At 44.2% G+C, this 27,848-nt stretch overlaps 1 pseudogene; it reads right to left on the reverse strand.

The window, feature by feature from the left end:
• Positions 1-1,781: 1,781 nt before the first annotated feature.
• Positions 1,782-27,005, reverse strand: LOC119479168 (annotated as a pseudogene).
• Between the last annotated feature and the right edge of the window lie 843 nt (positions 27,006-27,848).

Raw genomic sequence — 27,848 nt, forward strand, 5'->3', positions numbered from 1 at the left:
AGCCCATCCTGAAGGTGTTCACATCAGAGCTGGAGACTTCAATCAAGCATGCTTAAAAACTGTACTTCCCAATCTCACCCAATATGTGAGATGTGCTACCAGGGGGAGTAATACATTGTGTGTATTCAAGCATGAAGCATGCCTACACAGCTGTGCCCCGTACACATCTTGGAGGAGCTCTCCAAATGACGTTGTATGGTTTTTAACGATACAATGACAATAAAGGCATTCTTCTATTCTATTAAAGGACAGTCCTCAGTGTATAAAGGACACAGCCAGTGTCCTCAGATTATAAAGGACATAGCCACTGTCCTCAGTATATAAAGGACATAGCCAGTGTCCTCGGTATATAAAGGACACACCCAGTGTCCTCAGTAAATAAAGGACATAGCCAGTGTCCTCAGTATATAAAGGACACACCCAGTGTTCTCAGTATATAAAGGACATAGCCACTGTCCTCAGTATATAAAGGACATAGCCAGTGTCCTCGGTATATAAAGGACACACCCAGTGTCCTCAGTAAATAAAGGACACACCCAGTGTCCTCAGTTTATAAAGGACATAGCCAGTGTCCTCAGTATATAAAGGACACACCCAGTGTTCTCAGTATATAAAGGACACAGCCAGCGTCCTCAGTATATAAAGGACATAGACAGTGTCCTCAGTTTATAAAGGACATATCCAGTGTCCTCAGTATATAAAGGACAAAGCCAGTGTCCTCAGTTTATAAAGGACAAAGCCAGTGTCCTCAGTTTATAAAGGACATATCCAGTGTCCTCAGTATATAAAGGACATAGCCAGTGTCCCAGAGGGAGCTCCAGCCATGATGAGATGGTTCTGAGCCTCAGTCCTTGTTTCCTATAGAGGAGTCGTCAGTTAGCTCACCTGTACTTGTTAAACACCTGGGTCTCATGCTAGACTTGTATTTGTTGATGTATTCCATCCACCTTATTCTCGGGGTGTTACTGTAGAAATAATTATAGGCGTAACTTCCGGTGAGGTAGCGGAAGTAGCATAAGCTAGTTAGAAAGGTTATGAAAGGTTATTATGGAATTTTGTCCCAATGATGCCAAAAACATACTGCCTACCGCTGCTTCAAGCCAGGGTTCCTGTACACCAGACAGTTGCAGCGGATAACCGGCTCTATTATAAATGATGACTCTCAGACTAAACTGTGGCTAACTAAGTATGAAAGACACGCTGATGAATATTATACTTCAATGTCAGGCTTTAACTTCTAATCTGGGTCTCAGACAAATTCCTGTAATGATGAGAACTCTGAGACACTGACGGAGAAACAAAAGAGTAGAGGATCCCTCTGTCTGGTGGGCTGAACAAACAGGCTTCATCTTCAATGAATCCTCTGCAGCTGCTCTGATAGCTCCATAAGGTCCGTTGGTTATTGGTCTAATCACGGTTAATCCTCTGCTCTCATGCTGCATTACTTATTGTATGTAGATGAGTGACAGTGAACAGGACGGCTATTTGAACTCGGAATGTTAATGTCAGCAGGCGTTCTGCTGGGATCGGCCCTGATCTCTGCAAACAGATGCTCAAATTAGACGCAAAGTGGACACACTGAGAGGGACGTCTATGAGCTCACACTCCTACCGGACTGATTATCTGCTGCAGTCTGCCTCATTAGCACCACAACGCTACTAATCTGCTAATACATCCACAACTCTGATAAATACTCTGAATCCTGTGATGATGATCAGAAACATGTGTGACTGTACAGTAAATATCTAAAGAAAGACAATAAAGACAGACACAGTTAATGCTTCACACCAATTTATTCTGCTAGCATCTCACAGGAACACAATTCTGGTGAGTCTCTACTAGGAATAAGAACTTCCATAAAGGATGTCTTCTGTGTCTTCACTGCAGGCTCTACTCAGAATCAGCAGCCTGAGACAGGACAGGACAGGACAGAACAGGAGAGGAGAGGAGAGGAGAGGAAAGGAGAGGAGAGGAGAGGACAGAACCGGAGAGGAGAGGAGAAGAGAGGAGAGGAGAGGAGAGGAGAGGACAGGACCGGACAGGACAGGAGAGGAGAAGAGAGGACAGGAGAGGACAGGACCGGACAGGACAGGAGAGGAGAGGAGAGGAGAGGAGAGGAGAGGACAGGACCGGACAGGACAGGACAGGACAGGACAGGACAGAACAGGACAGGACAGGACAGATATGGCAAGAAGGAACGGTAAGGAAAGAAAAACAAAAAAGGAGATGAAGGGAGAGCAAATAAAAGAATATTTTCTAGTTATTAAAACAACATAGTGTGTTATGGTCATCATACAGTAATCAACCTGTTACCATTTAGCTTTCTGAAACACTTTTTTTCCCTTGACACAACATTTCAAATTAGATTCACTTATTTCAGTGTCTCGATGAATCCTTATGGGTCACTGCGTCCCATGTCCTCTGCAGCCATACGTGCACTGATTGTTCTCATCCATGTGTGTGTGTGTGTGTCGGCACTGTAATCTGTGCTGTGGTCAGATCTATGGCAAGCACACCAGAAAGCCACCCGCACAGTCCACCTGCACATTCCTTCGTCATTTTTGTAAAAGAGATAAAAACTGCATCTGGCGCAACCCTGGACCACAATGCACTGCGCGCAACCGGTCCTCCTCAGCAGGTAAATTGTAGTAAATGACCCCGTTAAGGAAGAGTGATGTCATAAGGAGAGGGACTGGTAGCTATGATGTAAATCAAAAAGCAGTATAACCAAACAAGAAAGGACAGAGTGTTGTTGCTGGAATTCATTTGGTTGGTTTGTAATAATTGATAGACATTTGTTTTTACCTTTATGATGCATTTTTTTGTTTCTTTGATTTTGTTTCTTTTTTCATTCAAGATTAATGACCATTAATGACCGTGTTGGTAATAATTCTACTTTACTGCTTCGACCCAGGGTCAGTACCTCCAAGTCTGAGGCCATGGTTCTCTGCCGGAAAACAGTGGACTGCACCCTCCAGGGGAGGAGTGAGTCACTGACCCAAGTGAGGGAGTTCAAGTATCTCGGGGTCTTGTTCATGAGTGACGGTAAAATGGAGCGGGAGCTGGACAGGCACTGTCAATTTACCGTCCATCTACGTTCCAAACCTCACCTCTGGTCATGAGCTTTAGATAGTAACAAAAGAATGAGATTGCGGATACAAGCGGCTGAAATGAGTTTCCTCTGTCGGGTGGCTGGGCTCAGCCTTAGAGAAAGAGTGGGTAGGGTGAGGAGCTCAGTCATCCGGAGGGAGCTCGGAGTAGAGCCGCTGCTCCTTCACCTCTAAAGAGGCCAGCTGAGGTGGTTCAACATCTGATCAGGATCCTCCTGGACGCCTCCGGGCGCGTTTTACGGGCACGTCAAACTGGTAAGAGGCCCCGGGGTAGACCCAGAACACGCTGGAGAGATTAGATATATCGTCTGGCCTGGGAATGCCTCGGGGTCCCCCAGGAAGAGCTGGGAAACGTTACTGAGGAGAGAGATGTCTGGAATTCCCTGCTAAACCTGCTGCCCCCGAGACCCGGCCCGGATAAGTGGAAGAAAATGGATGGATGGATGGATGGATGGATGGATGGATGGATGGTGCTCCAGCTCAGGAAGCCAATAAGGTTCCTAATAAACTAAACCAAACTGGACTCTAAATGTATCAGGGGTTACCTTTCCAAAGTCTCTGCTCCTGGCTCTCATCTTGTTGACCTGGGACTCAGCGATGTCTGCCCGCTCCTGTGCCTCTTCCAGCTCATGCTGCACCTTCCTTAGCTTAGCAAGATGAGTAGTAGCCTGTTCCTCCTGCAGCAAAAAACCCAGAGTAAGCTCTAATCACAACACAAGGAAACAATCGTTCTTTAGTTTGTTTTTCTAGCAGTCAAATCAGATCTTACAGCTTCTTCATTCTGCCGTTTGGATGCCTTGACTTTGACTTGCAGCTTGTCTACCAGGTCCTGCAGTCTCAAAACAGTCTTCTTGTCCTCTTCAGTCTGGTAAGTGAGCTCCTTCACTCGCCTCTCATATTTACGGATTCCCTTGATGGTATCAGCAGCTCTTCTCTGTTCACTCTCTACTTCAGTCTCCAGTTCACGCACCTACAAGATAACGTCCAAACCCCACAAACACAACATCAGCTGTCATTTTTGCTCTCAATAATTATAATAATGACTCTCATATGGTGTGTTACCCGAGCTTCCAGCTTCTGGAGCTGTTTCTTGCCCCCCTTCAAAGCCAGGTTCTCAGCCTCATCCAGACGGTGCTGCAGGTCCTTCACAGAGACCTCCAGGTTCTTTTTCATCCTCTCCAGGTGGCTGCTGGTGTCCTGCTCTTTCTTCAGCTCCTCGGCCATCATGGCTGCCTACAAGAACACAGCAAGTTAAACTGGTGTTTGATTTATAATTTGTCATTACAAATACCAAACGAATGCACATTATCACGCTGGACCTGACAACAACAGCATCCATAGAGACAACCTTATGGTTATTAATCACACTATATGAAGATGTACGTTCTAGATATAAATAGAGGTGCATCATATTTACATCAGTGATTGCCTTCTTGGCTTTTTCCTCTGCATTGCGAGCCTCTTGGACTGCATCCTCCACCTCGCCCTGCAGCTGGCTGACATCTGCATCCAGCTTCCTCTTGGAGTTGAGGAGACTGGTGTTCTGTAGGACAATTCATAAACTGTCAATAAAAGGTGACTTATGTTTATACTTCACGAAGTTAAGCAACATTGGCATTCATTGGGAGGTTGGTGTTTCTGTGAACCGGACAGATTCTAATATCCACTCTCTTTCCACTCTGCTTTGGTCTCCACCAACTGCTGTCCCGTTAGATTCCCTCATTGATATATGTACTATTGCGGCTCACCTGAGAGTGCAGCAGCCCTACTCTGTCACAGGCGTCGACCAGCTCCTGTTCAGCTAATTTGCGGCTTCTTTCTGACTGTTCCAGAGCAGCTCTGAGCTCCTCCACCTCCGCCTGAATCAGGCCGCTCCTGCGCTCCACAATGGCCACCTGCTCCTTCAGGTCCTCCTGGCTCCGCAGCGCCTCATCCAGGTGGAGGGTTTGTTCCTGCAGAGAGACCGGCGGGTAAAAGATGCTTTACCCAAAAAGCTAATAGCCTTGTGTTAAAGCCGCCAGTGAAGCGTATTTCACCTTGAGGTGGGCCTGCATGTTCCTCAGCTGCTTCTGGGCTTCAGCTGCCTGCCGGTTGGCGTGGCTCAGCTTGGATCTCCATCTCATTGAGGTCGGTATCCATCTTCTTCCTGATTCTCATGGCATCGTTCTTGGCCGCGCGTCTCAGCGTCTAAGGCGGACTGCAGCGTTTCCACGATGCGCTGCTGGTTGCGTTTCATCTGCTCGATCTCCTCGTCCTTCTCAGCCAGCCTGCGATCAACCTCTCCTTTGACCTGAGAGAGCTCCAGCTGGATACGCAGGATTTTGGATTCCTCATGTCCAGTGAAGCTTGAGTACAGATAAAATAAGAATGCATTGATAAACATAAGAATATATATATATATATATAAATATGAAATAAAAAATGATATATTGTATATATCATTTTTTTATATAGTTCTGAATGTTACCTCAGCTTCTTCCAAAGCAGTCTGGATGTCTGTCTTCTCCGTCTCAGTTTGTTTCCTAGTCTTCTCCAGCTCATGGATGGCTTTGCCGTTTTCTCCAAGTTGTTCAGTCAAATCAGAGATTTCCTCTAAAAAAAATAATGCATTTCTTCAATTAACAACCAAATGGAACAAAACAAAACTAATTATTCTAATCTGTCCACAATTGGGAGTATGCACTACTATCTAGTCTTTCCGTCTTGCCTCATGAGAAAGTGATATGAATTAACATAACATTCATATCAAATCGTTCTGGTCCATTAGAGCTTATTCAAAATCGTCTGATTCATTGTCAAACATGTTCCAGATGAACTTCCTTTAATAAAGCAGTACTATTTTATAGTCACATGCGTGTACCTTGCAGGTTTTTATTCTCTCGTTTGAGGACCTCCAGGTGCTCCAAAGCTTCCTCATAAGAGTTCTTCATTTTGAAGAGCTCAGTGCTGAGAGAGCGAGACTCTTTCTGTGATCCCTCCAGCTCAGCCTGACTCTCTTCATACTTCTGCTTCCACTCAGACAGAATCTAAGGAGGACATAAAACATTGGTTTGGATAAGGATGGTTTGTCCGATTTTTAAGATTTGAACTTTTTGTGCTAATGGCTGTGTTTCTCTGTAGGTGATCACACGCTGTTGATCCACATTGTCGTTGCTCATGCTAATAACCCAGTTATTCTATATTGCAAATAAACTTCTGTTGCTGCATGAAATGGTCACCCCACGTCATTTTATTCTAATGATCTACCACATAACAGGTGTTCTTCTGAGACGGGACTGACTTTAATGTCTTTCAGAGGCTCTAGCAGGTCCAGGTTTAGGGCTTGAGTGAAGACACAGATATCATATGAAACTATCAATTGGTACCAACCATGACATGCTAGCTTGGACAGAAGGAGGTTAAATAACGCTCCAAAGTTGGGCTAAATCTTAGTGAGGAAAAACTGGCATGGCCATTTTCAAAGGGGTCCCTTGACCTCTGACCTCCAGATATATGATTGAAAATGGGTTCCATGGGTACCCACGAGTCTCCCCTTTACAGACATGCCCACTTTATGATAATCACATGATGTTTGGGGCAAAAAACATGCAGTTTTTTCATGCAGTATAAATTTGTTATTGTCTCCTATTCTAAAATGGTGTATCTGAATATTTCTGCATACTTGGGTCCTTAAGAGTCTTGAATTCCATAAATTGGGATATCACTGTAAAGCTGAGACTCTTGTGGATCCAAATGACCTCTGGTGACCTCTAGGATAATCACATTCAGAGGATGGATGGATCAGACTAGAGACCTAGAGCATTCAGAGGATGGATGGCTTTCCTAGCTACATTGACCATAAGGGGATTTCTGAGCAGTTTTACACAACACAAGTGCTCGCATCCAATAGCCGAAAATGTAATTCTTGCAAGAATCTCCAAATGTCAAAAGTTTTGATCCCAAATCACAGCATGTCTTTTTCTATGGTGTTCCTCAAGGTCTTGGTGTCTTAATGTGGTATTTCGGAGGGATTATTGATCATTTTTTTTTATCAATTCTCCAGTGATAAAAAAATTGTTAAATTAGCACCAAAATCTATAAGTGGAAGCCCAGGTGGTTACACCGGATGGGCATTTCTCTGCCTGTCGCATCTCCGACGGTGCCATTGGTATCGACCCCAAAAAGTGCTGCAACAACGTATGAGACATAATAGAGCATGGGGATGACCATCATATACTTCTATCATAATGTTCTAAACCCCTTATACACTTTCAATATTTATTTTACTTAATTTATTAATTAATTCATGTTATCTCTGATTTATGACTAGAGCAACTTGACACAGTGCTGTATCTCAGATTAATTATCAGGTTCAGCTTTCAGATGATGTACACACTTCTATGTGACATCTACTGCTGACCTGCTATCTCCCCCTAAAGACCCCCCTGTACACCCTAAAAAGACTAAAACGAGTCTATCGTGGGTCTCAGAGGGTTAAAGCAGCAAATGTTACAGCTTTTATTAACTGGGTATGGAAGGAGTCACTGCTATGTTAGCCTACATAAATCAACAATTGCGACAAGCAAAACAAACAAGGTGTTTGTTGAGTTTGTTGTTGAGTGACAAGGTTTCAGACTGTCAGCATCTGTGGCTTGTTGTGATTTTTTTTAGCACAATATACTTGTTGTTACCTTATCAAAAGCATCTCTGCTTCTTGTCCAGGCCAGCTGCTTGAGCATTCGCCCTTTCCACATCAGTCATGAGGTCCTCCACCTCTCCTTGGAGCCTCTGCTTCGTCTTCTCCAAAGACGAGCACTTGGCATTCACAGCCTCAACTGCCTCCTCGGCCTCCTGCAAACGCTGGGCAAGCTTTTTTCCCTGAGCAAAGTAGTGAGCCATGATTGTCATTTTCTTACATTGCAAATATCCAATTTCTTATGTATATTTATGTATTTCTTATCTATATGCATAAGAACAACTCTCACTTGGCCTCCTCCAGTTCATCATTGCGCTGGATGGCATCGGTCTCAATATTTGGTTCTCCACTGGGCCACCTCACTGTTGGCCTTGGGACAAGGCTCTCTGGAGCTCAGCCTTGGTCTCCTGCTCCTCCTCAAACTGCTCCCTCAGCAGATCACAGTCATGACGGGCAGATTGGAGAGCATGGGCAGAGGGCATTTCTTAGCCTATTAGAGAGGCAGATTAGGCTTTCAGTTGAAGAAGAACATTTGTTAAAATCAGAATTTATCTGGAGGCTTTATGCTAAGCTAAACTAATTGTATACTGGTGAATTTTCCCCCAATGTCTGACTATTCCGTTTAAACCTCCAATCCTCCATTCCTTTAAAGGACCTTTTGTCTCTAAGTAGAATGAAACCCAGTAAAAAAAAGGCCAAATCTGTTAGCCTAGCTTAGCTTACAAGTTCAAACAACCTATAACGCTTGGGCCAGACTGGCCCTCTCTGAACTGCAACCGTCTCTCACCACGTGTGCGGCCACACCGGCAGCGTTTCTGCCGCTGCTGCCAGCCCTTTCTTTCTACATGGAGTTTGACTTTCATAATGGCCATCTCAATACATTATGAATGTAATTTATATTTATTTTTAGACAGAGAAAGGTTAAGAACTGTGTGGTAATTTGTAAATAATAGTAATAATTCACAATTAAAACTCCCGATACAAGTCACTGCATTTTCTACAACCACTGTCCTGCAAATATTTCAGAATGAAAGCCTCGTCATAACAAATGAAGGAATTCTGTCCACAGAAAAAAATGCTACCGCGCTTTTATTTTGAAACATAAGCAGGAAGTGTTGATTTAAAAATAAATCTTCACTTTTTTTCATGTCTGTGACATATTCTACAGATGTCTAGACATTGAAACTGTAGTAATGTTGCTGGTATGATGTCAATATACAGTCAAATGATCACTTTCACTGTCTGTTGTTGCTGTGAACCGCGCTGCTCGCGGTAAAAATAGGCGGCTGACATTCCCTGTGTGGACAGGGCGTAAGTCTCTGGCTACCTCAGCTAATCAGTTAGCTCACTGACCTGCTAGGATAATTAATATGACAGGCACTGATTGGGTTGTACAAAGTGCAGCAGTGCAACAAACCTTTGTTTCTTCCTCATTGTGTCTCTTCAGTTCCTCAACTAGCTGATTGCAGGCAAGTCTAGCCCTCGACATCTGAGAGAGTATCGCTTCTTTTCTCCTCCAGAGATGAGAGAACTCTCCTGTTCAAGTGGTTTAAAAACAAGGTAAGAAACGAGAGAAAAGAGTTGGACTCCAGAAGTCTACTTAAATGATTTGACTCCATACCGTTTTCATTCTGAAGTCTTGCCCTTTGAGCATTTAGCTCAGTGATCAGACGAGTGTCTCATCATGTTTTGTCGTGTATTCACTCAGTTGGTCTTCCAGAGAGCGACACAGCTTCTCATAATTAACCTGTAATATATATAAACATTAATTAAATTGCAATCTTGATTTACCACATCCTTATCCTTTCCATACTGGTCTAGCTTACCTTTGCCTTGACCATGACCTCTATGTTGCTGGACAGGTCATCAATCTCCATCTTGTACTCATTCTTCTCCTTCTCCAGCTTCTGTTTGACTCTCTGTAGGTTGTCGTTCTGCTCTCCCAGCTCAGCCACACTGTCGGCGTGTTTCTTCCTTAAAACTGCAGCGGTGGCCTCGTGGTGAAGGGTCGACTCATCCAGGTCTCGTCTCAGTTTCTGAAACTCGACCTCTCGCTTCTTGTTGGTCTCTATCTGAGCGGTGGTGGCTCCTCCTGCCTCCTCCAGCCTCTCACTGATCTCCTCCAGCTCCCTGGAGAGATCAGACCTTTGCTTCTCCACTTTCGCCCTGGCAACACGCTCCACTTCAATCTCCTCTTCCAGCTCTTCAATGCGGGCCTGAGTTAAGCAACAAAGACCTGAGATCAGTCATTTGATTCCGGCAAATTTTCAATTAACCCTCAAGTTTTTGAAGTACCTGAAGCTCCTTGATCCTCTTCTGAGATTGCACAGCCACACTCAGCTCATCCTCAATTTTTGATACAAGTTGGCTGCATTCAAAATCTTTCCTGTCATGCAAAACCATACCATGATTAGAGCACGTGCTATGTACAAACTTATCATTATGCCTTTACACCGCTGCACCAGTACATACTTTTTAAGGCGCTCCTCCAGCTGTTGCTTGTCATTTTCCAAATCCATTATGGATTCGTGAGTTAGTTTCAGATCTCCTTCGAGCTTCCGTTTGGCTCTCTCGATTTCCATCCGGATCTTCTTCTCTTGTTCCAGACAGCCCTCAAGCTATTTTCAATTTCAATATCAGTTTTAATGCCGATTTTATTTATATAGTCCAACAGTGTATATAATATAATGATAATAAAAGCAATAATATAGCAGTAATAATAATATAAAAATGACCAATAATAATAATAGTGTTATCACATGGACAGTAGAATTAGTAGTCATACATGTTCTGATTTCAAAGAGGTAATGTCTACAGCTTACATCATCGACTTGTTGCTCCAGCTTGATCTTGGCTTTGGCCAGACAGTTGACTTTGTCTTCCTCTGCTTGCAGGTCGTCCAGTGTCTGCTGGTGGGCCTCCTGCAGGGCCAGCTTCTCCTTGGTTAACTTACCAATGGCATCATCAAGACATGACATTTCTTCAGTCAGATTCTTCACCTGAATATGTGAAAAGTAGTCAATGTGTTAGTAAATGCTTGGGATGCTGGGGTTTGGTGTTCAGATGACCACCAAGCAGAGACACACCTTGTTTTCAGTGGCATGTTTTTCCTTCTCCACTTTAGCCAGTGTGAGCTCCAAGTCATCGATGTCTTTCTTCAGCTCAGAGCACTCGTCCTCCAGCTTCCTCTTCTTGGCGGTCAGTTCGGCGTTCACCTCCTCCTCGTCCTCCAGCCTCTCGCTGAGTTCTTTGGTTTTGGCCTCAAACAGAATCTTGTTCTTAATCAGCCCCTCACATCTTTCCTCTGCGTCTGCCAGACTCTCACTTTCCTGTTAAATAAAAACACAATTTGCAAATATGTAACACACAGTTCTACTTTCTTATGACTTACTTAATTGCAAAAGGTGTGTTTTCTCTCCTCACAGAGTGAATCTGCAGACACAAGTCATTCTTCTCCTGAAGCAGGGAAACCATTTTGGCTTCCAGTTCCTTCCTCTTAGACTCCGCTTTGGCTAAATCCTCCTTACACTTGGAAAACTCCACTTTCATGATGGCCATCTCCTTCTCAGTCTCAGCACTCCTCAAGAGTGGCTTGATCTTGAAGTAGAGCTTCATCCATGGCCAGTGTTTTACATTCATGAAAGAGCGAATGTTGTACTGGACAATGTATATAGACTCTCTGAAAAGATGGAGCTTGTTCTTAGTTCTTCACTGAGCAGCAAACATGTCTTTAGACCTACAGTCTTTGATGTATACGTGACTGATAATCTGTGAACTCATCTAACCATAACTCTGATTACCTCCTCTCCGTCATTTTCTGAAAGTCCTTCCTTCTGAGAAAGCCACGACACAAGGCTTGAGTAATGGTGATGAGAGAGGCCAGTTTCTCATCCCTCATCTCTTCCAGTAGACCCAGGAGCCCTGCTTTAAAGAATACCTAAAGGAAGTAGAAGTTTAGGCATATGTTGAGATACTACATCAATAAACCAGTTTTAACATCAATCTCATAGTATAAAGGTTTTAGTATGGTTGATCAAGGTAGTATGATATGTCATCAGCAAAAGTGTTTATATGCGTTCTGGATACACTCGGAGGAGCAGCAAAAAGCCATCATAGCCTTTTCTGACTGCATCACACAAGCTCCCAAAGTCTCCAAGAACTCTGTGTCTTTCTAATCTCATCTTAATGCGATGAATCATATCACTGGAATAGCGTTGCACACTTGTCAGAGGGTCTGTTCCGAAAAGTTGCAAAAATTGAGGGACACAGCCTATCCTATTGTTACTTCACAAAGGGGGTTTCAGATGTTGTTAAACGATCCCACATGAGCTGCAGTCCTAACACACTGAAACCCTCAAATTCAAAATACATTACCTTGGTATGCCCAAACTTATACTGCGTGTGATCCACATCGATAGACCCCAAGAGCTTCTCAGCAGCTTTCTTGTTGTCAATGAATTGTCCCTCAGGTATCACACTAGCATTCAGTACTTTGTACCTACAAGAAAAAAATTGAGAAATGTTTTTTTTTTTTTTTTTTTTATAAATTTCTCATAAGCCTACTCTACTACTTCTTACCTTTGCTTGAAATCCCCATACAGGATCCTACTAGGGTAGCCCTTCCTGCAGATCCTGATTCCTTCCAGGACACCGTTACATCGCAGCTGATGGATCACCAGATGGTGTTGCATAATCCCTGAAGGTCAACCAGAGCCACATTATAATTGAGCTGCTTTACGTACTCTGATAAAGAGTTTTATTAACATGAACTTAAATACCTGGAGTTTTAGTTTCATTTGGAATCAGACACCGAACAAAGTGAGGATGGGTGCTCTTGAGATTTGTCATTAGCTTTCCCAGGTTCTCCTGTTCCAGATTATCAGTGTCAATACTTTGTTATAACGTGGAATCAAAATTAAATTAGTCTTACAAAATTAGGGAGCATCCAATATTAATTTTGGTATGTAGTTACCCTGAAGACGGCTGACACAGTCTGGAAGGATGAGCCCTTCTTCTTAGCTGCTTTCTTTACAGTAGCACCAGTTCCACCACTTCCTCCACCAGGGTTGTCTAAAAGAACAAATGTTTTTATCAACATCATCAGGCTGAACAGTTGGGCCTTTAAAGGTGCTAAATTACAAATTCAGAGCACATCTATGATTGAGGGATTGCCTCCACACGGCTCTCAACATGGCGGCGGCTGAGCCAGCGGCTAGCAGCTAACGGTGCTAACAGCATGAACAGTGCTGACAGAGCTAGCAGTGTTAACCTGGAGGGAACCGGAGGGTGGGTGTTACGCCTCCGTGACGACTCTGTGGGTGGGTCGGGATGCCGTTATCAACTGTAACCGCAGTACCAAGCAGTGACGATTAGCTAGCCAGGAGGCCAGGGGGGCTACGTAAACAAAGTGCTCACAGATAAACTCGGATTACAACACACACAGAAGGAGAGCGAGAGGTTCTCTGCTCAGGTTGCCATTACTCCACTATGTGCCCGATCTCACACCGGGCGCAAAATGGCGCAAAATGGCGCAAAGCGGCGCACACGCAGCAAACAGCGATTGCTGGTTTCAGACCAACGTAGTTGTCATTTTCACGCCCAGCGCCCACATTGTGTATGTAGCAAATGTACTTGCGCCCATCTGTGCGCCCATGGGCGCGTTGGTCTTAAAATAAGGTTGAGACAACAGAAAGTGATTGTGCCATTGACCAACAAAAACCTGGTCTAAAGTCTGGTACAATACATTCCTGCTATTTAAAGGGCTCATTATTCAGATAGTAAGATATGTCTACATAGGCTTCTTCACAGCACGTGTACACTCTAGTTGTTACACAAGGACGCGCAGCAGCGCTCCTTCTCCTCCTCCTCCACCAGCCAAGGACCATCGCGCTTTCGCCACGCGCATGAGCAGATCCGTTTCCTCAGCTGAAAACCGGTCGCTTCTCCAATTTGTTGAATCTGCGGAAGATGACACTTTGATTGATTTAATTAATGTTACACCCAAAACACACCTATGATTAATTAAGAGACTAAATACAACCCCTTCGCCCCTTGAGCCTTACTTTGCGCTCAGATTATGCGCCGTTTAACTAGCAAAAGTGGAGTTGACCACGCCTTAAATGTCTGTAGATCAATCTAGATTGTTTACATAGGGTCCTATATCTTTACATATATAGTTGTCTATATATAGTATTGCTATATCAATGCTCTGAATTTCAAATGTACCACTTTTAAATGAAAGAAATGTTCAGAATCACAACAGTTCTTACCAGCAGATGAAGAATAGGTAGAATAGAGGAAGGCCAGTAGTTTGAGGCTGGCTTTCTGGAAGAGCTGGACTACAGAGTCATTCAGCGGGTCCTTGTTCTTGTCCAACCAGCCGGAGATGCTGTAGTCCACAGTGCCAGCGTAGTGCACCAGGGAGAAGTGAGCCTCAGCCTTGCCTTTGACAGGTTTGGGCTTCTGAAAGTTGTTTGATTTTCCAAGATGTTGGTCATACAGCTTGTTTTTGAAGGTGGTGTCTGACGCCTTGGGAAACATGCACTCCTCTTCAAGGATGGAAAAGATGCCCATTGGCTGTTGAGGACAGTAAAAAAATACGTTACATAAAAAAACACAAGGCATTCATTTCTATAACTTTGTGTAATATGATACTTGAATGAAGCAACCTTTTCAATAAGCTCTATACAAGCAGCCAGGTCCATTCCAAAGTCAATGAACTCCCACTCGATGCCTTCCTTCTTATACTCCTCTTGCTCCAGCACAAACATGTGATGGTTGAAAAAACTGCTGCAGTTTCTCGTTGGTGAAATTGATACACAGCTGTTCCAGACTGTTATACTGTAAAACAAAGCATTTACTAGAGCATGACCAAATGATTCGTTATAAAATGACAGTAGAAGCACTGCTTAATGCAAACTTACATCAAATATTTCAAACCCAGCGATGTCCAAGACTCCGATGAAGAACTGCCTGGGCTGCTTGGTGTCCAGCATCTGATTAATGCGGAGGACCATCCACACAAACATCTTCTCATAGACTGATTTGGCCAATGCACCAATAGAATTGTAGACCTGCACAATGACATGTGGCAGTGAGATCCCAACACACCAAAGACATAAGGTCTTTAAAGGAGGGAAAATGTTGGATGACATTATTGTTATACGCTAACATTTTTTGGCCACTTTGGAGCAGAAGAATTCCACAACTGATATATTATCACCTCATAAAGTTATTATGTTGAACAAGCATACATATCCATCAGACACAGAGCAACATTATCATTCATTGGGAGTCATGTTTCTGGTGTTCTGATTAATCTAAGTCCAATAATGACTAGTTGTTATATGTTGGAACTTATTTCACAAGCTAGTTTGTCTGTTAGCCATCTGATAGTAGGCAGGTAGTGTACTGTGGGCTTATCTGAGCTTTTAAGGTGGAAACAGCTGCCTGCTGTTGTACGGTTTTAAGGCAAACAGAGTTTTCAAGACTTAAAACAAAAACAATAAGCTGAAAGAGGCTAAAATGTGCCACTACTAGTGACAGCTTCTACATATATAAGATAAATATTAAAGACCCAGTGAAATGAAAAATACATTTTCCCAGTTTTAATCCTCCTGTCCAATTGTTCATTTGGCCCATGTTATATGATAAAGATGTGTCAAGAGTATTTTTATTTATATTTTTTTCTTCTGTAAAACGGTTTTAAATGTCTGTTGACTCATTCTGCACTCAGGGGCATTTACAAAAAAATAAATCATCCAATCAAATGAGACTTTGGGCGACCAGCTAGCCACACTGGTGGATGGTAGTAGTTTACAGAGCTATATGGAGAGATAGGAAGAGATGAGTGTTTGGATCTCAAAGGGGAAAAAAATTGTTTTCATTTCCGAAACAAACAAATGGGCATGAAATACAGACTTTTCTGTTACCTGCATGTTTTCCCAGTTTTACAGTATTAGAATAACTTCTGTAAGGAATAATATAAAAGTCTTAATGTGTTGAGCAGGATGTTTTCACATTACTTGTTTACAACACACAAGTACCTGCTGAACAGTCTGACTTTTGGTCACGTACTCATTCCCAACCTTCACTCTTGGGTAACACAGTGCTTTCAGCAGGTCGGCAGAGTTCAGACCCATCAGGTAAGCTGCTTTATCAGCTACTGATCAGAGAAAAAGAAAGAAGAAACTCAGAAAACTACAAAGCAGAGTGTCACAGAAGAGAAGAACTGCGGGAATATGGGGTTCTGCTATGAGCCATCAGGTCCTTGAATAACCAAAGTGATAGCTGTGTCATCTCTGCTCTTTGCAGATGATGTGGTTCTGTTGGCTTCATCAGACCGTGACCTTCAGCAGCACTGGGGCGGTTTGCAGCTAAATGTGAAACGGTCAGGATGAGAGTCAGTACCTCCAATTCTGAGGCCATGCTTCTCTACTTCACTACACGACACGACCCCTGATATAACATTTATTAAAACACTTATTGTAACCCAAACCATGATCTTTTCCTAAACCTAACAGTACTTTTTGTGCCTAAACCTAAAGTCATTTTGGCTCCTAACCCCATCAAAGTCGTTTTGGCTCCTAAAGCTAACCGAGTCGTTTTGGCTCCTAAAGCTAACCAAGTCGTTTTGGCTCCTAAAGCTAACCAAGTCGTTTTGGCTCCTAAACCTAACCAAGTTGTTTTAGCTCCTAAAGCTAACCAAGTCGTTTTGGCTCCTAAACCTAACCAAGTTGTTTCGGCTCCTAAAGCTAACCAAGTCGTTTTGGCTCCTAAACCTAACCAAGTTGTTTTAGCTCCTAAACCTAACCAAACTGTAGGTGTAGGTGTAGTAGGTGTGTCCTGTAGTACTGTGCACCTGTAAATAGACTTACTTGGAGGACACGGCTAGTAGAGTGCTATTTTATTGCGCATATTTACATATTTCCTATAAAAAACAGGAGGGTCTTGTTGTGGATATTGATTGGCGTTTAGGGCATTCATGACCACTGTATTTTAGTAGGCATCGACTACTACCAAAACGTAGTCGACTAGTCGATTAATCGCGGGAGATATATTTCTTTTCACCCAATAATAATGATCAATTCTTGTCAAAAAGATCTTAAATAGAACCAGTAAAATGTTTACTAATGTAGGCGGGACCCACCTAGGCTCTGAGAGGCTGTTCACAACTGAGCCGCTATCTGATTGGACCAAACCCAGCAAAGCTTGTCTGAGCTGGAGATACCGTTTGACTGCAGTAACAACACAACTGCTGTTTTGCAGGGATAGCCACTGCTTTAATACCGCCCAGGACATTTTGAGCTTCATACACTTCATTTCCTGCATTCTGGTGCACAGAAGCTCATTTGTACATGCATCGCCACAGATGAACAATTCAAATACAATGTTACCTAAAAGACTATCATCATAAACAGAACAAATCCAGAGATTATGGCAGTTACCCTCTGTACCATCTGGCTCTGCTTGCTCTTCTCTCTGCTTCTGCTTGAACTTCATATTCCCATAATGCATCACAGCACCTGTTAGCTTGTAGATGCCAATCTTCTCCTCTCCAGTGAAGCCTAGGGTGTTGATAGCACTCTGAAGGTACATCATAACAGAGCTGATGTCAGTCACAGTCAGTGGGCCTCATGCAAGAACCGCTCGTACGTAACAGATTCTTTAGACAGCGTGGGCATTAATGAATGCGTGCTCATTTACGTATCATTTACGTGGTTATCTGAAGTTAGGAGCGTTTGCTGAATCTGATGTGGAACACTGGTACGAGCCCACGGTACGAAAAAAAGAAGGAGAAAGTTAAGACAAGAATACGAAAATGTTCTTGCATGAGGCCCAATGTTAGCAGGGATGGTAAATGGTAAATGGACTTGCATTTATATAACGCTTTTCTAGTCTTCCGACCACTCAAAGCTCTTTACACTACATGTCAGCATTCACCCATTCACACTGATGTCAGAGGCTGCCATGCAAGGAGCCAACCTGTCCATCAGGATCTGATCTAAAGACTCAGTCACACACCGATGGCTCAGCCATTGCAAAGACGACTTACGTCCGTGGCCATTAGTTCTTCACTGTCATCAATACTGGCCACGCTGATCTCCCCTTGGCTAACAAATGGGAAGTCGAAGGGATTGGTGGAGATGAGGAGAGTCTCTGGATGGAAAAATAATATAATAATAATAATAATAACAAGACATTTGCTCAAAGTGTAACACTGTCCTCCAACATGTTACCTATCAGCTCCGGCTTCTTGTTGGACATGACCTGGTAGAAGATATGGTAACTCCTCTCTGCAGACAGCTGAAACGTTACTCTGGATTTTTCCAACAAATCTACCAAAAGAAGAAAGAAGACTGACTTAAACTGAAGACTCTTGACTAAACATCACATGTCTCCGTTGTATTCTAACTCACAAGTTTCAATATCAGCGGAAGCCAGTTTTCCTGTGGTTCCAAAGTGGATTCTTATGAATTTGCCCTGAAAAGGGGAATAACAATGAATGTAGGAAACGAGGTGACGGATCAGAAACGGGTATTAACAAAGTTTTAACTCACAAAACGTGAGGAATTATCGTTTCTGAGTGTTTTGGCATTTCCAAAAGCCTCAAGCAGTGGGTTAGCAGAGATGATCTGGTCCTCCAGATTCCCCTGCAGCAACACAAAGAACAACATACAATATTACAAATGCAGAAGTGATTTGGTTACAAATATATAAATGCAATGGAAGGTTATTAATACTTGTAATATCATTTGAAAGACTATAAAATCATTGTAATATTACGTGTATTTTCCCAGAGGCAGCAGCATCTTTCTTCCTGTCTGCAGACCCAGCGATTGTCGCAAAGTACTGGATGACCCGTTTGGTGTTAACAGTCTTTCCTGCACCAGATTCTCCACTACACAACAAGAGAAACTGTTTTATTCCCTCTGACAACAAGCTTCAAAGATGAAGGCTGTAACAGTTGCACCAACATGCAGCTTACGTGATGAGGATGGACTGGTTTTCTCTATCTACAACAGATAACACCACAGTCATATTAGAAAGGAGCCATGCATTGCATCAGAACCTTAACCTCATAGAAAAGTGAATATAACAAGAATTGTTTTCCATTTTCAGTTTACCGGTGAGCATGAACTGATAGGCGTTGTCTGAGATGGAGAAGATGTGGGGTGGAGCCTCCTGACGCTTTTTGCCCCTGTAGGCCACCACCACCTCTTGGTTGTACACTGGGAGCCACTTGTAAGGGTTCACAGTGACACAGAACAGCCCAGAGTAGGTCTACAACACATCAAATCAAATCAGAAGAATAATGTGTTTGAGTGAGCATGGCTTTGGTGATTTGCAGTCATAAGATGTTTAGAAATCTATAGTTAAAATCAGACAAAATTTGGTTTGAGAAATATACTTTTTTCTACGAATCCTTACAGGGAGGACAAGAGGACCCGATTCATGTCAGGAAGATGTCACCTGCATGGACACATCTACATCAGTTAAAGCAGCAGTAGGTAGTAATGGAGCAAAAAACGGTCACTATATCCTGACAGTAGTGCATGAGACAGGAAATCTGAAAAAAAATCGTGTCCTCCGGTGCTCCTAACGGCATCTGCAAGATTTCACAGACCGGAGGAAAACAACCAATCAGAGCTGATTTGGAGTCTGCCGTCCAGCTGCCATCTATGAGCAGCTGTCATGTTATCACTACTTTTAGTCTAGGGGTTCCTTTTGTTTCCTATGTTTCCCTGTCCTTTTGTCTCTTGTGTGTTTTCCCCTGGTTTGTCTAGTTTTGTCAGTGTGTCGGGAGGTGTGGCCTTCCTCCTCCTCCTCCTCCTCTGGGCGGGCTCGGCTGGAGCAGCTGTGAACAATCATCAAATCAACACACACCTCTGCAGTATATCTACCCCGGTTTTCCTACCAATCATCGCCAGATTGTTCCGTTGCCCTCAGTGGTATTAGACGTACTCAGACTCTCTTACCCTAGTGAAATTATTCTTGACTTTGTTAAATGCTCGTTTTTGGATTTTGGACTTATCTCGTGTTTTTTGTTGCTCTGTGCTCAGGTCTGTCACCTGCCAGCTGTGGCTGCTTCAACCTGCCTGCTCACTCCTGAACTCGGCTCCTCCACAACCTGGAACCCGTGTGGAAAATAAATATTCTTTTTGTTCTACCTTTAAAACTCTCGTTTTGTGTGCTGCATTTGAGTCCACGTTTTTGTGAACTAAAACATAACAGAACGATCTGGCCCTAACTATGGACTCAGCAGACACAAATGTATTTCAGAAGGCTGTTTCCAGCCATGATATTTTGTTAGGACAACATCACCAGTTACTTCAGGGTTTATTGGAGACCCAACACACCTTAGGTAATCAAATGTCTCAGATGGGAAAATGTTTGGAAACGATTTCAGGCCAATTAGCCCCATCCCCCGCTCTGCCTCCTCCTCCTCCGCCTCAGCCACTCAGAGAATCACCTGTTCCTCCACCTGAACCATATGCCGGTGATTTGGGGAGATGCAAAGGATTCCAGCTCCAATGTTCTCTGGTTTTTTCCCGACAACCAGTCACCTTCACCACAGACCAGGCCAAGGTAGCGTATGTTACGGGACTGTTAAGAGGGAGAGCACTGGACTGGGCTGAAGCAATGTTGGGAAGAGGAGGGATAAATTTTTTGTCCTATGAGTGTTTCATGAGTGAAATGAAGAAGGTTTTTGATCACCCTGTATGTATTGGAGACGCTGCTAAACGTTTGCTTAACCTACGACAGAGTCAAAGAAGTGTGGCGGATTATTCTGTGGAGTTCCGGATTCTGGCTGCGGAGGCTGGATGGAATGACGAGGCATTAAAAGGAGTTTTTCTACACGGTTTGTGTGAGCAGTTAAAAGATGAACTTGCTGTCCGTGATGATACTAACTCCCTTGATGCTCTTATTGATCTGTCCATAAGACTGGACAACCGTATGCGGGAGAGACGCCGGGAGAAGAACTACAAATCCCACACTCCCGTGAACTCCGTTGCTGCTACTCCTACTCTCGCGAGAGTTGCCTCCGGCCCATCAGAGACTCACGGCTCCGGTTCCAGCTCCTCTGCTTACTCTGATGAACCCATGCAGATGGGCCGGGCTAAGCTCACTCCCGCTGAACGTCAGAGACGGATCCGAGCGGGTGAGTGTATCTACTGTGGTCAAGTCGGACATTTCCTTGCTGCATGTCCTCTCCGCCCAAAAGAGCGGGCTCACCAGTAGCTGTGGGGATACTGGTGAGTAAGACTGATGCCCCCACCAACACTAGACCTCGAACTCAAATACCTGCTAAACTGTGTATGAGTAAAATGTCCTTGCCCCTGTTAGCGTTGATTGACTCCGGTGCAGAGCAGAGTTTTTTAGATGCTGAGTTAGTCTCTCAGGCTGGCATCAGCATTGAACCCCTTGAGACTCCTGTCAGAGTCTGTGCTTTAGACGGCAAGTCCTTAGCATTAGTAACTCACCGCACTGAACCTCTGTCTCTAATTCTGTCTGGAAACCACCGTGAGCTAATACAGTTTTTTGTTTTCTCTGCCCCTAAGACTCCTCTTGTTCTCGGACACCCGTGGTTAGAGCTACACAACCCCCAGATCGACTGGTCAACTAGTAAGATTATGGGCTGGAGTAGTTTTTGTCATTCCTCGTGCCTGCAGTCTGCATTACCACCAGTAGATATTAGTGTTGCTCCTCTGCCCTGTGTTCCTCCTGACTTGTCTACTGTGCCCCCTGAATATCATGATGTCGGGGAGGTTTTCAGTAAGGAGAGAGCGTTATCCTTGCCACCTCATCGTCCGTATGATTGTGCTATTGAGCTGCTACCTGGTACCACTCTGCCTTCGAGTCGCCTGTACAATCTGTCACGTCCTGAGAGAGGTGCTATGGAAACCTACATTAATGACTCTCTGGCTGCAGGACTCATCAGACCTTCCTCTTCGCCTCTAGGGGCAGGATTCTTTTTTGTTAGCAAGAAAGACAAGACTCTCCGCCCGTGTATTGATTTTCGAGGGTTAAACAATATCACGGTAAAGAACAAGTACCCTCTGCCATTAATCAGTTCTGCTTTTGAACCACTACAGGGAGCCACTGTCTTCAGCAAGCTGGATCTGCGAAACGCGTACCATCTGGTACGGATTCGGGAAGGAGATGAATGGAAGACAGCATTCAACACACCACTGGGTCACTTTGAGTACTTAGTGATGCCTTTTGGACTGACTAACGCTCCTGCAGTGTTTCAAGCACTGGTTAATGATGTTTTGAGAGATTTTTTGGACCGGTTTGTGTTTTTCTACCTGGATGACATTTTGATTTTTTCCTCTGACCTCGCAGAACATCAGCTTCATGTGCGCCAAGTGCTCCAGAGACTACTGGAGAACAAGCTGTTTGTGAAGGCTGAGAAGTGCGAGTTTCACGTCAGCTCTGTTGGATTTCTTGGTTACATCATTGAGAGTGGGCAGGTGAAGACGGATCCGGACAAGATCAAGGCGGTGGCAGAGTGGCCTGAACCATCCTCCAGAAAGCTCTTACAACGCTTCCTTGGATTTGCCAACTTTTACCGCCGGTTTATCCGTGATTACAGCAGAATTGCTGCGCCACTGACCAGGCTCACATCTCCTGCTGTTCCTTTTCGCTGGACTCCTGAGGCGGATCAGGCGTTTGCCTTATTAAAGGACCGCTTTACGTCTGCACCCATCCTGGTGCAACATGACTCTTCTCTTCAGTTTGTTGTGGAGGTTGATGCCTCGGACATTGGTGTGGGGGCTGTTCTCTCCCAACGCTCCAGACCCGATAAGAAGCTACATCCCTGTGCTTTTTTCTCTCGACGCCTGTCTCCAGCTGAGAGGAACTACGATGTGGGGAATCGAGAGCTGTTGGCAGTGAAGTTGGCTCTGGAGGAATGGAGACACTGGTTGGAGGGTTCGGAGATTCCGTTTATTGTATGGACTGATCACAAGAATCTTGCCTACGTCCAGTCAGCCAAACGACTGAATTCCCGCCAGGCTCGGTGGGCTTTATTTTTTGGTCGATTCAACTTCACCATTACTTACCGCCCTGGTTCCAAGAACATTAAGCCTGACGCTTTGTCCCGGCAGTTTTCGTCAGAGGAATCACCAAATGTTCCAGACACCATTCTGCCGGCAGCCTTGGTGGTGGGGACATTAACCTGGGAGGTTGAGTCAGCGGTTCGGGAGGCTCAACGTGAAGAACCGGATCCAGGTACTGGCCCTGCTAATCGAATGTTTGTTCCTGTGTCAGTTCGCTCCCAGGTCCTGCAGTGGGGACACGTTTCCAGGTTCGCTTCACATCCTGGGATGAGTAGGACTTTGTCACTCCTCAGACGACACTTCTGGTGGGCCACAATGGAGAAGGACGTCAAGGAATACGTCCTCGCCTGCACAGTCTGTGCCCGGGGAAAGACATCTCATCGGCCGCCTGTGGGGTTGCTCCGCCCATTACCCATACCTGGTCGCCCTTGGTCCCACATCGCCTTGGACTTTGTCACCGGTCTCCCACCTTCTAATGGTAAGACAGTGATACTTACCATTGTTGATCGGTTCTCCAAGGCTGTTCATTTCATTGGTCTTCCCAAGCTTCCTTCTGCACATGAGACAGCTGAACTCCTGACTAATCATGTTTTTCGTCTGCATGGTATTCCCGTGGACATCGTCTCAGACCGTGGTCCTCAGTTCATCTCTCAAGTTTGGAAGTCTTTTTGTCAAGCCCTCGGAGCCACTGTCAGTCTGTCTTCTGGTTTCCACCCTCAGACGAATGGACAGTCTGAGAGGGCTAATCAGGATTTGGAATCTGCCATACGTTGTGTCGCTGCTACTAATCCAACTTCTTGGAGTTCACAGTTATGTTGGATTGAATATGCGCATAATTCTCTCTCTTCTGCTGCCACTGGTGTATCTCCTTTTGAGGCCTCACTAGGTTACCAGCCACCACTGTTTCCAGCACAAGAGGAGGAGTTGGCTGTGCCATCTGAGCAGCATCACCTTCGACGCTGCTGCAAAGTTTGGAAGGACACTATGGCTGCTTTGCTTCGGACAGCTGAGAGAAACAAGAGGATCGCGGATCGTCACAGGACCCCGGCTCCTGTCTACATCCCAGGTCAGAGAGTTTGGTTGTCCTCCAGAGACATTCCTTTGAAAACTGACTCTAGAAAACTGGCTCCCCGTTTCATTGGACCTTTTGAAATTGAGAAGATTATTAATCCTACCACTGTCAGACTCATCCTGCCAAAGTCTCTTAGGATTCATCCCTCGTTTCATGTTTCTCAGCTAAAACCGGTCCTCACCAGTCCTCTGGTCCCTCTGACCAATCCCCCTCCTCCCGCCCGGATCATTGACAATCAGCCAGCTTATTCAGTCAGACGACTGATGGATGTTAGACGGCGAGGCCGGGGTCTTCAGTATCTGGTAGACTGGGAGGGATACGGCCCAGAGGAGCGCTCCTGGGTACCTCGTGCCCGCATCCTAGATGCTGGGATGGTCCGGGAGTTTCACCAGGCTTATCCTGAGAAACCTGGTAGATCGCCTAGAGGCTCTCATTAAGGGGGGGGTACTGTCATGTTATCACTACTTTTAGTCTAGGGGTTCCTTTTGTTTCCTATGTTTCCCTGTCTTTTTGTCTCTTGTGTGTTTTCCCCTGGTTTGTCTAGTTTTGTCAGTGTGTCGGGAGGTGTGGCCTTCCTCCTCCTCCTCCTCCTCTGGGCGGGCTCGGCTGGAGCAGCTGTGAACAATCATCAAATCAACACACACCTCTGCAGTATATCTACCCCGGTTTTCCTACCAATCATCGCCAGATCGTTCCGTCGCCCTCAGTGGTATTAGACGTACTCAGACTCTCTTACCCTAGTGAAATTATTCTTGACTTTGTTAAATGCTCGTTTTTGGATTTTGGACTTATCTCGTGTTTTTTGTTGCTCTGTGCTCAGGTCTGTCACCTGCCAGCTGTGGCTGCTTCAACCTGCCTGCTCACTCCTGAACTCGGCTCCTCCACAACCTGGAACCCGTGTGGAAAATAAATATTCTTTTTGTTCTACCTTTAAAACTCTCGTTTTGTGTGCTGCATTTGAGTCCACGTTTTTGTGAACTAAAACATAACAGCAGCTGTCAATCACTCACGAACTCCGACCAAACGGTCAAACTAGGCAGCGCTGATCAAATATGAATCAATATTCTGTTACTGTAATGTCTATTTCTCTCCTCACATGTTCTCAGAATCATCTTGTAGTGTACTGTTTAGCTGTAAAATGAGAAAGTTTGTGACCTGGCAGCCATGTTGAGATCTGTTGAAGAAATACCAAGCACCGCCCACCAGCCGGAGCACAGCCAATAGGAACGCTCTCTCTCTCTGAAATGACCTGTGATTGGTCAAAGTCTCCCGTCACGGGCTAGATATTCTCAAGCCTGAAAACAGAGCCATGAGGAGGAGCAGAAGTCTAGTTTTCTCTCTGGAATTTTTGCTCAATGATGCCAAAAATATACTGCCTACTGCAGGTTTAACATTCTCCGCTCCTTTATTCAGGTCATCTGTCCAGCCCAGTACATAGCTAGGCATATTGTCAAAGCCACAAAGCCACTCCTTAGTGAAGAACAGCATATGTTAACTGCTGCCTCTTCACACAGGACAGCATCTGGACGTCAGGCTTTTTTCCCATATTCCAGCTGTGAGACAAAAGACACAATTTGTGTGGCTTTAGTGGACGGAGGCTCACACAGACCTCTCTTAAATCACAATGTATTTTATTTATGTTCAGCCTCTTTCACTTTGCTCTGCAACTTCACAGAGTCTGTAATATGTTGGATTAATATGTTTTACTGATTATGTACACATCACTGAATAATCTATTTATTTATATTCATTTTTAAATATCCGTGGCCGTCACACAGCAGCAGGGATGGCACAATGGTCTCTGAATTAAGAATTTTTACGCATGTGGCACAGCAGCGGTAACTTCATTCATTTCTAATAATTATTACTATTTTATTATTTAAATCGAGAGCATGAAGTAGTGCTGTAGAAATATGAGAGTACAGATTACTTTTTTTCTCCATGACACCTCCCAGGCTCTGTACTTGCATGTATTTTAGAATGTTTTTTAAAATGCTCAGATTTAATATAAAAGAAACATTGAAACTGAATGTAATCCATCCCGTTGCAGACAGGTTGATCTGTCTGTAGGTTACCTATAAAAGTTCTTTCAACAGCATTCCAATGACTATATTTCAACTTGTTGTTAGGACCTCCTTCACATTAGAATATAGAAATTTTAATATTGTAAACTAATACTGTATTTATGTGAAATAACAATGTATAATAATAATTCCACTCTCCAACCAAATTTTGCTGGTTTTAATGTAGACGTCGACATCTTTTGACCTGCATATCATCAAATCCATACCTACTAGGATGTACAACACTCGGAATAATGTCAAAGGGCAGTAGCTGTAGTGAAACGTGGAAAATGTATTTCCTCTCCTGGAAATGTAAAAGAAAACATGTAACAAGCTTTCTGTGTAGAATGGAGCTCAAGGTCAGCTTGTTTAGATTTCATTTGGTTATTAACACGCTACTGCTGGACTTGTTTGGAGACACTGGTAAAGTATTCCTTTTTTCAGATTGTTACGTGTAGCTGTCAGATACTAAACTGTATAATTAAATCTTAATTTAATAATTATAATTTTCGGCATCATACATCACAAACATTGTCTGTTGAGCAACAGTCCTCTGGCATTGTGTGGGAATGACCATTATCATTACTCACATAGATCATCCACGCCGCGTAACGCTCTTTGAGGTTATACAGCACGGCGGCCTCGTTGAGGTGGGTCATCATTGCCATGTCCTCGATCTTGTCGAACTTGGGCGGATTCATGGGGAAGATTTCGTCGTCCTTCACTGTTACAACCTGTGAAAGAGAGATGTGCCCTTCATCAGCAGGAACCATATGGAGAGTGTGTGTGGGTGATTCGCCTCGTCCAAAGCTGACGTACCTGTCCTGCATCGGTTTTAACGGTCGCTTTGCCATCGTTTTTGCCTTGCAGAGTGCCTTTAACAAACAGCGTCTTTGGATCCACCACATACACTGCACTTTTAGCATCAAAGGGCCTGTTTTGGGATTCAATTCTCTCCCGTTCGGGTCTCCTCAGGTATGGGGCGGCCTCCCCAAACACACTCATTTCAGCATCGGAACTCATCTCTGCAACACACCCCAGAGGGGACTGAAAGGTCCAGGGGTAAAAGGTTAGAATTGTGTTTCTAATAACTGTAGAATAATTGATATCAATCATAATAATTAATATCAACTCTTACCTCTGTGGGTTACAACGGGTCTGCTTATGTTTCCTCCACCTAGAGACACCTGAATCAGAAACGAGATGAAGTCCTAACAGTGAAGTCACCAACTATAACACCCATACAACAATGGAACAGGAGCATGTCCTCACCAGCAGAAGTTCCAGCTGAAACATGTGGACGCTTTGACCCTTACTGCTTTTATAAGGTCCCTCTTGGTGCATTAGGAGACACAGCAAACACCTATATTTAGGTCAAAGCCTCTAACGAATGTGGGTGGAGAGAAGCGATTAGTCTGGCATCATGGAGATGTCACTGAGCTTTTGTTATAAATCCGTGGCGGGCAGCAACTGCAGCTCAAGAAAAGAATGAATGCCAAACGAGGGTGACCTCTGCCAGAGAGCCGGCGCTAGATGCTGAAATGCTCCAAGCACGCAGAGACCAACGTGATGTTTGTTTAGCGTCTTCATTGCTGTGTTTGGAAGATTAGAACCAAACAATACTATTAAGGATGCATATCTATGATTAGCAGCTATTATAGGATTTTAAACTGACATATATAGTCAGTCTTTATAGCCTATCTGTTTATAGCCTAAGAGTCAATATATTTTCATTTATCTAATTAATTAACTTGACCTTTTCTTGATAAGCATCGTCTGTTGAGATGGCCCATTATCATTCACAGGACATCAACAATGCTTCGCCACCTCCGTTGGCGTTCGATACCGCTGCACAAAGCACCCTTC

This window comes from Sebastes umbrosus, chromosome 20, assembly GCF_015220745.1.
Source record: "Sebastes umbrosus isolate fSebUmb1 chromosome 20, fSebUmb1.pri, whole genome shotgun sequence".
In the NCBI taxonomy this organism is placed as follows: Eukaryota; Metazoa; Chordata; class Actinopteri; order Perciformes; family Sebastidae; genus Sebastes; species Sebastes umbrosus.